Source organism: Teleopsis dalmanni, chromosome 2 (assembly GCF_002237135.1).
Source record: "Teleopsis dalmanni isolate 2A chromosome 2, ASM223713v2, whole genome shotgun sequence".
Taxonomy (NCBI): domain Eukaryota; kingdom Metazoa; phylum Arthropoda; class Insecta; order Diptera; family Diopsidae; genus Teleopsis; species Teleopsis dalmanni.
The window spans coordinates 130,533,681-130,544,950 of record NC_051847.1 but is presented as its reverse complement, the minus strand read 5'-3'; positions in this window follow the sequence as shown (position 1 = coordinate 130,544,950).

The following is an 11,270-nucleotide window of genomic DNA, read 5'->3' as shown; positions in this document are numbered from 1 at the left end:
TTGGTATTTGAAGTTAAATAAACAATGTTATACTTATTAACTGAAAAAAAAATATATATATTTTCTCAATTCTATAATACTCATTTTAAAGCGCTAAATTTATTTTAGTCTGAACTTACGATAAGCGTGGATATTTATAAATATATACATATTTATATAAGAACAATACATAACACACACTATATTTATGTACATACATTCTTTAATATAGTACGGATATAAAAGTTTTGCATTAAACATTATTATTAAAACGAACATTTTACAAAAATTGCACAAAGAAATAGTCTTCAAAAAATTTCAAATAAAAAATGGCGGAAATCAAAATGCACGAAAAATAAAAACAATAAACTTCAAATCACAGTTCCAAATACTGAGAACAATGCAGCCAACAGAAGAGAATGCATTATGTGACCTGACAGCTGGTTTTTTTTTTTTGTAACGATCAAACGCGAAGAAGAGGACATAGTAAATTCAAAATTTTCTTTCGCGATATCAAAATTAGTGTGCATAGTTTTTTAATAAAAAATAAGTATGACTACAAAAATACAATAAATTATGAAGATGCATAATAAAGTGAAAACTATTAATTATAAATTGTGATTTAAATAAAATTAAATTATGTATTATGGGATATTTGGCTATTAAAATACTCGTATAATACATTTTAAAATTTATTTATGGAACATTTGTGATAATTAAATAAAATTATATTAAGCAGGTATGCTATTTTTGTGAACATATTTCAATATACCTATATATTTATGTATTTATGTAAATACATCTACTGCTTCTAATACTAATTAAAATGAAAACCTACTCGAAAAAATTCAATAAAGGGAGAATAAGTAACTTTCTTTTCACTTTGAAAAGAGGAAAAAATGACAACTAGCATTTTTGCATCATCTGTCACAGGTCCGATGACAAATTTTTAAAAATTTTAAAGAAAATATAATAAAAATACACATATATACAACTTTTTAGAGTAACAAATAAAAACTAATAAGTTCCTCCTTTACTTACTGCATCTGTGATATCACCGTTCTTTTCTTGGTGACGTGTTCTACTCACTAAACCTCATGTTTGTTGATTACGAGAAAATATTTGGTCCATTAATACAAACTTCAATAAAAGTGTCATACCAGATTAAATAATTATATTAATTTAGGGTCATATTAGGGTCACTTTAGGACCATATTATGAGCCCTTAACGTAACTCTTAGTGTAACTATGACTTTCTTTTATGTGTAGTATTACTCTGTCAGAACGACTTCGGAATTAAATCAAATTTTCCTTTTAACCGCTTAAAAGCAAATATATGTATAGAAAAAAGAAATATATATACATCAAAGCATTTTTTAAAGCATCAATTTTTTCCTAGTATTTTAATAATGTCGAATATTTGAGAATTAATAAAATGTAATCACGTCCATCTCAAAGATGATATTTGCTGTTTTGTATAGTTTCCTCTTTTATTCACTCCATTTATATAACTTTTTGGTATACTTTAATTTTTCCCCCACCACTAACTTTTTTAAATTGTAAAATATTTTTAAAATATACAATAAATTATGTAACATGAAATCTTCATAATATTCGTTATTATTAAATAATAAAATTATTAAATTATTTAAATATTTTATTATTAAAATTTAAATAAATAATAGATTTTTACTAGAATTAAAGACTTTTAAAAAAATTTGAAGAATCCTTGCATCATAATCTCTTTCATATTTCAGAGAATATATTCTAGAGCTATACACAGCAAATCAGAAATGTTTTAGAAAGAGCAAAAAAATTTAAATTTTAGTAGTTATTTTATATAAAGTAGTTGATATGTCCTTTCCTTTGTTTATATATATGTTAAAACTATTTTACATAAACTATATTACATTACATTAAATAATCATAATAACATTACATTACATTATATTACATCACATTATATTACATTGCATTATATTACATTACATTACATTATATATATTATTACATAATATTACATTACATTACATTATGATACATCACATTTTATTACATTACATTCTACGGGGGCGGTTTGATAAGTCAGTGACATTTTGAATAAAACAATTTTTTTTCGGCAAATAATCATTTTATTTTTCTACATAATCACCTTTTAGCTCTCAAAATACGCGTTTGTTTCGGTAATGAATTCTTCATTCGACGCAAATCTCGTACCGCCCAGCCATTTCTTTATGTTTGGAAACAGAAAATAGTCGCAGAGGGCTAAATCTGGAGAATATGCTGAATGGGGTAGCAGTTCGTATCCCAATTCGTGGATTTTCGCACACGAAATTCACATTTTTCTATTTTCGTAAAAATTCACGATGTTGTCTGCTTTGAACGGCTATCAAACACCACCTGAACGACGTAGCTTCCTCAAAATTAGAAAGTTGCCCACTGGTAGATTACAGCTGACGGCAGCACTGTTGCATTTGGAGTAACTGCGCGGGAAATTCAAAAAGTCACTGACTTATCAAACCGCCCTCGTATTATATTACAAAACACATTCCAATGACAGCCAGAGTTCGTGTCACCTCACCACAACTGCGGTAAAAATGGTTGAACGGTAGATTCAGTCTCCTAGCATGATTACCTAGAATACAATGACCTGTTAGTAAACCTACTAGAAGACTGATATCTCTACAGGACATCTCTAAGAGAGCTTTCGATTTTCTATTGTTGGTCTGTGGCCACATTGCATACAGATGCCTGCATATCGCAGAGTCTTCCTATCTTTTGTTAAAAAGTTCGGCACAGGAAGAACTCAAAATCAATTTGCATGATGTCAACGATATGCTCAGATTGTTTAGGTGTTTCAAGTGGTTCCCAGAAGCACCACGTCTGGCTAGCTCGTCTTATACTATAATATCTTTGACTTAAAAAAGTTTTAGTTTTTTTCTGTGTCAAATATACTAATGGATTAAAAACATGTCACTATCTTTATTTCGTAATAATTTTTTTGTCAAGGCTTGCGAAATTATTCTGTTCCTTATAGTTTTCTGTGAAGAATCACGACAATATTCCTCAACAGTTTTTATATTGATATAGACAATATATATTTTGGATGTAGTAAAGATTATTTTGAAAACAAAAGTTCTTCTATTTTTGACGTGAATATATGTATGTCGTTTATTGCAAGTAACGCAATCTACACCCACTCATGCCAACTGATTAATTTATGCAAGAGAAGTGGTAATTACTCAAAAGTTTGTAGATTTTAATGCCAAATAGCGGTGCTGCAGTTTTAAGTATCTTAACAGCAATTGTATCTTTTCTCTCCCTGTAATTACAACAGTAGCAGAATTTAGTTGCAACATTTCAAGTACCAACAATAAACAAAATATCAAATATAATATTGAAAATAAAAATAAAATTAAAAATGATTCTTCTGAAAAATATTAATAGTCTTACAATCTAATTATGCTTGAGTTCATATGTCCCACTATTTATGGGTTGCCACTTCATTCATTAAGCGTAGGTGTTGGCAATCAATTGACAGTTGCAACTGTTGCAACACAGAAAACAAATAAAAATCTTTTAACTGCCTTTGGTACATGAAGAGTTAAATTTTATACTTCAATTGAGATACAATGTACTACTCGTATCTGCACGAGTGCTGTTTTGTATCTTGATTTATATGCTGCATGCGTTGTTTTGGTACGTGCCTAAAAATCTGAAGGTTATGAACTGTAATTATAAATTTAACATGTTTTTTTTCAATATATCGTTGCTCGTCATAAAAAAATTACTTCTTTTGCTTTAATAATTGAAGAACAATATGCGTAGTGCAGCTCGATATCTGCCATATAAAATGTATCTTCTATCCAACGCTTTTACAATCAATCAAACTTTTTAAAAAAATATTTATAAATTTCTTTGGCATTTTTCATCTCAAAATAAACAATCGAAAACAAATCGCATTTATGTACATTGAACTGCAGTCAATAATGTTAAAAATCCATTACTAAAGTTCCAAAAAAGTTTATTTTTTGTTTCAAAATATAACAATGAAAAAAAATTTTTTTGTGCATTTAATTCAAAATTATGTATACAATAATACACGATTGTATATAATTTTGTTTTTTGTTTTTTTTTTTAAATTAATCACAATTAAAATTTAGTCAGTTTTACAATTTAAGTTTAAACTCGGGGGTTTCGACTTCGTATTTATTTTGTATTGACTTGCGAATGATGACTTCATTAGTAAATGATATGTTAATGAACTTGTTGAAATTTCGGAAATTAATCAAACCGACAGAAGGTAGGTTACTGGTGTGAGGTGTAAGGATTGCTTGATATGAAACAAGACAGATTAAAAGAGTGATTCTCTTATAATATCGACATGATTTAATTAACGTATGAAGGTCAGTTGTTTGGTATTTATTTTAAAATAGACTTCAAAGAAGTAGTTGAAATTGAAATTCTTGTAAAACAATTGAAGTACATACAAGTTCATTCTCTTGGGCAAACTATTCAAATATTGTTTATGATTGAAAGTATATCAAGTAGATTATTTACATAAAATTGGTAAATTGCTCATTTTCTTTCAAAGCGAGGTCGTTTTATACTTTAATACAAATCAATAATTTGATATCAACATTGAATATAAAATATGTATAAAATTTTCTTTCATTTAATTGATTCGAACAGTTTCAGCTTTATTTCTTTATAAATATATACATATACGAAGATAATTTATATATAATAGCATATCACTAATCATTGTTTTGAGAAAAAAACTATATCTATTTTTTACTCAAATAAAATGATTTTCTTTACAATATTCATTTATTTATAAGACAATATTAGATAGATAATATCTAAATTTTTATATTTTTTATAGAATTTGAGTGTGTTAATCATAGCATTAAAAACTGCATTTCAATAGTAATCATTGAGACCTTTATTTAATTATCTTCTAACTCTTGCCACCAAGTCTGACCATATCTAAATTTTTTGAATATCTAAATTTTTATATTTTTTATAGAATTTGAGTGTGTTAATCATAGCATTAAAAACTGCATTTTAATAGTAATCATTGATCTTTATTTAATTATCTTCTAACTCTTGCCACCAAGTCTGACCATCCATATTATTTTTTTGGACAGTCTGTTATAGTGATTCCAAAAATTTGGATTTAAAATACCTTTTACTTTGTTTTTCTGCTTGTATGCAATTGTATTGGATCTCAAAACCAAAATAATTTTCAGTTGGTTCTTAAACAAGTAATTAGTAACAAGAGAGGCTCTGAAATGGGTCTAATTAAAGGCAATATCTCAATACAAACTCCCATGTGGGAACTGACAAATACATCATTGACTAATTTTCACAGACTGTGAGATTGGTAGGGTTCCACTAATTAGATTAAATACGATAAGAACAAAAGATCTTTTAGTTTCAGGAAATCTGTAATTTGTGTGATTACTGGGGTAGTAACGGTATTACGCCAATGATTCAACATTAGCGCATTCTAACAAGCGGAGTATTGCTAGAAGATTTTAACAGTATTGTCTTTGCTTCCAATGTTTTCTTTCTTGTTTTCTTGTTGCAAGTAATTTTTTGCTGCTCTGAAAGAAAAAACTTAACAACTTTAATAACAACTGGGTATAGTTGCTGGGTATAGCATCGTATATTTTATTTTGCTTTTTTGGTATATATCCATATATTGCAAATTTCTTTACCATATATTTTATTAAATAAAATATCTATAAATGAATGCTTGTTCTTTAAGTGCATTATAAGATCATTTTTATATCTCACATAATGGTACAAATTTAATTATGACAATTCGTTTTTGAGAAAGTCTGTAGTTCAATATAAGTTAAATTGTTATCATTTGAAGGGAATTTCTGTGGCCGAAGGAATCAACCTCTGCAAAGTGGAGATTCTCAACTTGTTCGACTTGCTCTTTAACCTGTTCGAAGAGGATATCGCAATGATGTTCGTTATGGAAAACATACTTCAAGAATTGAAGTATGGCCAGTACATGAACCAGTACATGAATGACAATTCTAAATGTAATTGGGAAATGTCGTTCTTTGTGATTGTTGAAAGATATTCTACCGATCCAAAGAACTCAGGCAGAGCAAAGCGAATCTTTGGTATCAAACATTTTGAAACAGAATCTTTTTTTTTTTTTTTTTTTTTTTTTTTGCAGTAGGTGGAAAGCATCGAAAGCCACAGTGTGAGACTTGAACCCACTAAAACCACCTCTTAGGAATGAATGAAGAAGATTCCCACAGCAATGTGGGAACTTCATTCCAGTAATCAGGGGAGAGAGAAAGTAGATAGACTTAATACCTAGGTGAACTAGGTTCATCTAAGTCAGAAAGCAAGGGCATGAATTAAGAAGAAAGGATGATAATGAAGGTAGTGGGGTTACGGCTAGTTAGCGGGGGTGTGGCTAGTGATAAACTTTGTGACCAGGGTCACGAAAGCCGCGGTTAAAGAGAGGAATAGCGAGAGGATTTTGGCCCAGCTCGTCAAAATAGTGGAGAAGGTACTGTGGAGGTTTAAAACGTAAAGCTAGAACAAGGTCTACTGGGAGAGTATCTGGACAAGAGACATCAGGAGGGAGGTCGTGGAGCCGGGTGAGATACCTACGGGCAAGTGTCAAAAGGTACTCATCAACACGAGTAATCTTGGCATTGTGGTACAGAGTGGAGATAGGAAAGTGCTTGCCGTTGGGCTTGCGTTTATAGTTGGTGCAATCACGGAGAAGTTTCCGCTCAAACAGGCGGATTCTTTCCATCTGAGCAGAGGTGATGGCAGACCAAATAGGAAAGGCATAAGTGAGGAGAGGACGAATAAGCTGCTTATAGCAGAGTAGCTTAACTTTACAGTTAAGCTGGTTGTGTCTTCGAAGTGCAGTTTTGAGTTGAGTGTGCCTGAACCGGGCGTTACGGATGGCATAGTCAACATGTGATATAAAATTGTGTTGAGATGAGAAGACAATACCAAGATATTTCAGCTTGGGGACAAGCTGAATTGGAGAATTGTTGAGCCTGAGCTGAATATTAGAGGTGCTAAAACCTCTAGGACGATCACGCTGCTGGCCAAGAAAGGCAATGGCAGAGATCTTAGAGGGATTGAGTTTAATCTTCCACTTGGTGTAATAGTCGAAGAGGGCTCCAAGGTGGGTATTAAGCTCATTGGAAAGGCGGTGAGGATTAGATGACCGCATGAAGACAAGGCAGTCATCGGCGAAGCAGATTTGCTTAACAGGGGCCCGCGGAAAAGGAATGTCTGCTATAAACAGGTTAAAAAGAAGGGGTCCAAGAACCGAGCCCTGAGGGACACCGGCGTCGATGGGGAAATCTCGAGACAGAGAGGAACCGACTCGAACCTGAAAGGTTCTGCTGGACAGAAAATTGTGGACCACACTACAGAGCGCAGGGGAGAAGCCGAACTGGTGAAGCTTTAAAATTAAACCTTCAAACCAGACAGTATCAAAGGCTTTTTCAATGTCAAGACTTAATGCCACAGTGGGCTGCTTATTGAAAAAGCCTATGCATATCTCATTTTGGAGATGATGCAGGGCATGAAGAGTGGAGGTTTGGCTTCTGAAGCCAAACTGATAAGAAGGAATAATATTATTCCTTGAGGAGAAGGACTTCAGCTTGCTTGCTATGAAAGTCTCATAGAGCTTACTGACGGAGTTGAGGAGAGAAATGGGACGATAGCTGAAGGGGTCACATTTAGGTTTGCCACTCTTGGCAATGGGACAAACTATGGCCTTCCTCCATGGCTGGGGGAAGGAACCAGTGTTGTACGCATGGTTGAAGAGCATGGCGCACTTTTTAAAAAAGAGTGGTGAGAAACGCCTCATAGCGTAAAAAGACACGCAATCAGTGCCAGATGACTTTTTAGGGGCTTTAAGCCGAAGTATGTTAGTAAGATCAATTGGGGTGAGAAACCCTTGAGTGTCTTCAACATTGATGCAGTGAGCGGGAAACTGCGGGGAGAAAGTAACAATGCTTTCATTAAAAGCATCAAAAAGCCCATGCACTACAGAATTTGTAGTGGACATAAAGTGGCGCTCGCCTAGGCCAGCCGTAAGACGGTGATTAGTCACAAAGACTTCACCAAAGACGTTGGCTTTATCGAAGTCATCATATGCTATGGTGTTGCCATAGCGGAGATCAGAAATGGACCTATTTGATCCGCAGATTTGCCTGATCGTGCTGAAGACGTCAGGCCGGCACTGGGTGGCCCGAAGTTTGGCACTAAGGGAATTGAACCTGGCTTGGTTGACCCTCTGGGCAATTATGGTGTCCAGGTTCTTAAGGATAGCTTGGAACGCATGAGCTTGCGTGGATGCAACCTGTCTAAGGCGATAATATCTGCGGCGAAGCGATTTCCTCAGTTTAATGAGGTGAAGGGTAGTAGTATCAAGTGGAACTTGATAAAATTTGCGAACATGCACCTTCGGAACATGCTCATCAATTGTGGAGGCGAAGATGCTTTCAAGAGTAAGGGCAGCAAAATCAATCTCCACCGGAGTCATGTTCCTGTGTTCGGGAATGCTCAAATTGAGAAGGAGCTGGTCAAGAGTGAGATTGAACTCTGACCAGTTGGTGCTGGGAAAATTAAAAAAAGTGCGAGGACAGGCACGAGCAGCTCTGCAGTCGTGAAGCGCAAGCTTTACGGCTTGGTGGTCAGAAATGCCGTCGATGACTCGTGGGTCACCGAGGCTGGGAAGAAGGCGATTATCCGCTAAAAAAAAGTCAATGATACTATTGACATGAGTCGGAACCGAAGGAGCTACCACACTTAGAATAGGACTGACTGGGCTACTAGTTAGCCAGTTGAATAGCCTGGTGCCATTGAAACAAGAGGCAGCATTATTCCAAAAGGGGTGCTTACTATTAAAGTCACCACCGATAAGAAAGGGGTTAGGAGACAAGGAAGCAAGAGTGCCCAGATCATGTGGGTCAATGGAAGAAACAATAGAGTATGTGTGGTAGATGCAAAAGATATTGAGATCAGGGCGATTGGAGAGAGAAAGAGTAATACCAACCGCCTCAAGAGAAACAAGTGAGGGGATGTGAATCCTAGAACACTTGAGAGAGTCTTTTACCAAGATGGCGACTCCCCCACCGACGCCGTCCCTATCGAATCGGATAAAATTATATCCTCTGACATCAACAACGTCCCTGATATTGAGCCGTGTTTCAGTCACAAGGATGATATGAGGGTTGTTGCGTTCAGCAAAATCCGCGAAAAGAGCACGCCTAAGATTGGAGTGTATCGAATTGACATTTATGAGAATGATCCTTAGATCATTCATCTCAGTGCCAATTCGAGGACTTTCTGGACAAGAAAGGCTTTCTTGTCAGAATGGGGCAGAAGGCTGTACTGCTGTTTAATGCCAGCAGCAAAGGCGAAGATACCCTGAATATCAGGGAGAAAAGAGTCTGACTCAGGAGCACGAATAGGAGAAGGATTAGCTGTCTTAGGCAGCGAAATGGGTTTAGGGGTTGCGGCTTTAGCCGCAGAGGCAAATGAGACACCAGGTCTCACGAAATTTGACGGAGTCCTCAAGTCAATAGACATGAGGGGGGGGATTTTTTGCGCACGAGATTTATTGGCGCGAAGAGAACGCAGCTCCTTATATTTGGAGCAGCGGTAATTGGCCGGATGACCAGTCTGACCGCAGTTGCAGCACTTGGGGATAGTGGCTGCAAGTTGCTCCTGAGTAACTGGATCAAAAGCTGGAGGAGGAAGTTGACACTCGCCACGTAGATGAGACTCACCACAGCGTACACAACGGTGGGGGTAATTACACAGCTTAGCTGTGTGAAAATAGCGTTGACAATTTGAGCATTGAGGGATCTCATTACGAGATTTCTGCTCGAGTGAAATGATGATGTTAAGCGATGGAAGTCGCTTAACATTGAGAAGGGACTTTAAGTCTGTAGAAGGGATAGGATGGAGCTCCCAAATACAAGAATTGGCATACCTAGAGGGGTTACGCTTTGTGAAGCGCGCAGGTGGAGTGACCTTGGAGACCTTCGAGAAGGTGAACTCAGGTAAGTCAGTCGCCAAGGCCGACTTCAAGTCATCCTCATCATAGGATGAGGGGAAGTTCTTAAGGAGGACAGGAGTGACTCGGTCCTCAAAAGGAATGGAGGCAAAACTCTCAACTTTCTGCTCGCGGAGCAGGGAGTTGATGTTATAAAAGGTATCCTTACTCTTAGTTAGGATACGAGTGGTCGTGCCATTTATGCACTTAAACTCATAAGAGGCATTAGGAAAGGCTGATTTGATGGAGGAGCCAAGCTCCTTGACATTGACGCCACGGGCCGTAATGGCTGGTGGCTTGGAAGACTTAGTGGCCGAAGCCAACGGAACTGTAGAGGGAGTGGGAGGATTGGGACCCACAAGGACCTTAGTAGCTACAGAGGGCTTGGGTTTGGGCTTTGGCGCTGGCTTCGGGGTACTAATAATGCTACAGGCCGCCGCAGTAGAAGTGGAGGGGGGGACAGTATTTGCGGCGGAGGTTGAAGAGGAAGACTTTGGTAAGTTACTCGTGTACAGTGCCAGCTTGGTGGCAAGGAAGGAATTCTCAGCACGTAGCCGGGCGTTGGCAGCCTTAAGGGCTGCAACGGATTTTAAGACAGACTCAAGTTGCTCATCAACTAGCTTACGATTTTGGGAATAAGCAACAGTCCTGGGTCGTTTCAATAAAGGAGTGGGAGAGGTCGTTCCATTATCAGGTATATCATTACAGGTTTGCGTTCCTCCGTCTCTAACTTCCATTATTAAGAAGGAAAAGTGATAAACTCACGAGAATTAAGTTTTATAGGTACGAATAATTTGAATGAAAGAATAAGGAAAAGAGAATATATAAAAGAAAAATGTGGAAAATAGATAGACTAGGTAAAAGGTGTATATAAATATAGTAAGACTATAAATAAGATATAAACGTAATATAAATACAAATATAAATATAATTTAAATATAAATAATATATAGATACAACTATACATATAGTATAATACAATATACTAATAAATGTAAATATGACAAATTATAAATATATATACAATTATATATAATACAAATACAAATATAATGATATATAATATAATTACAATATAAAGTTAATACTAAATAACTACAAATGTATACAATGTATTGTATAAATAAGAGTAAAAAACAACAAAAAATGTTCCCTTTTGTTTTGTATAAATTTTGCGGCAACACTCACCGAGAATGAGAGTTGTCATGTAAATAATGATCAAGTC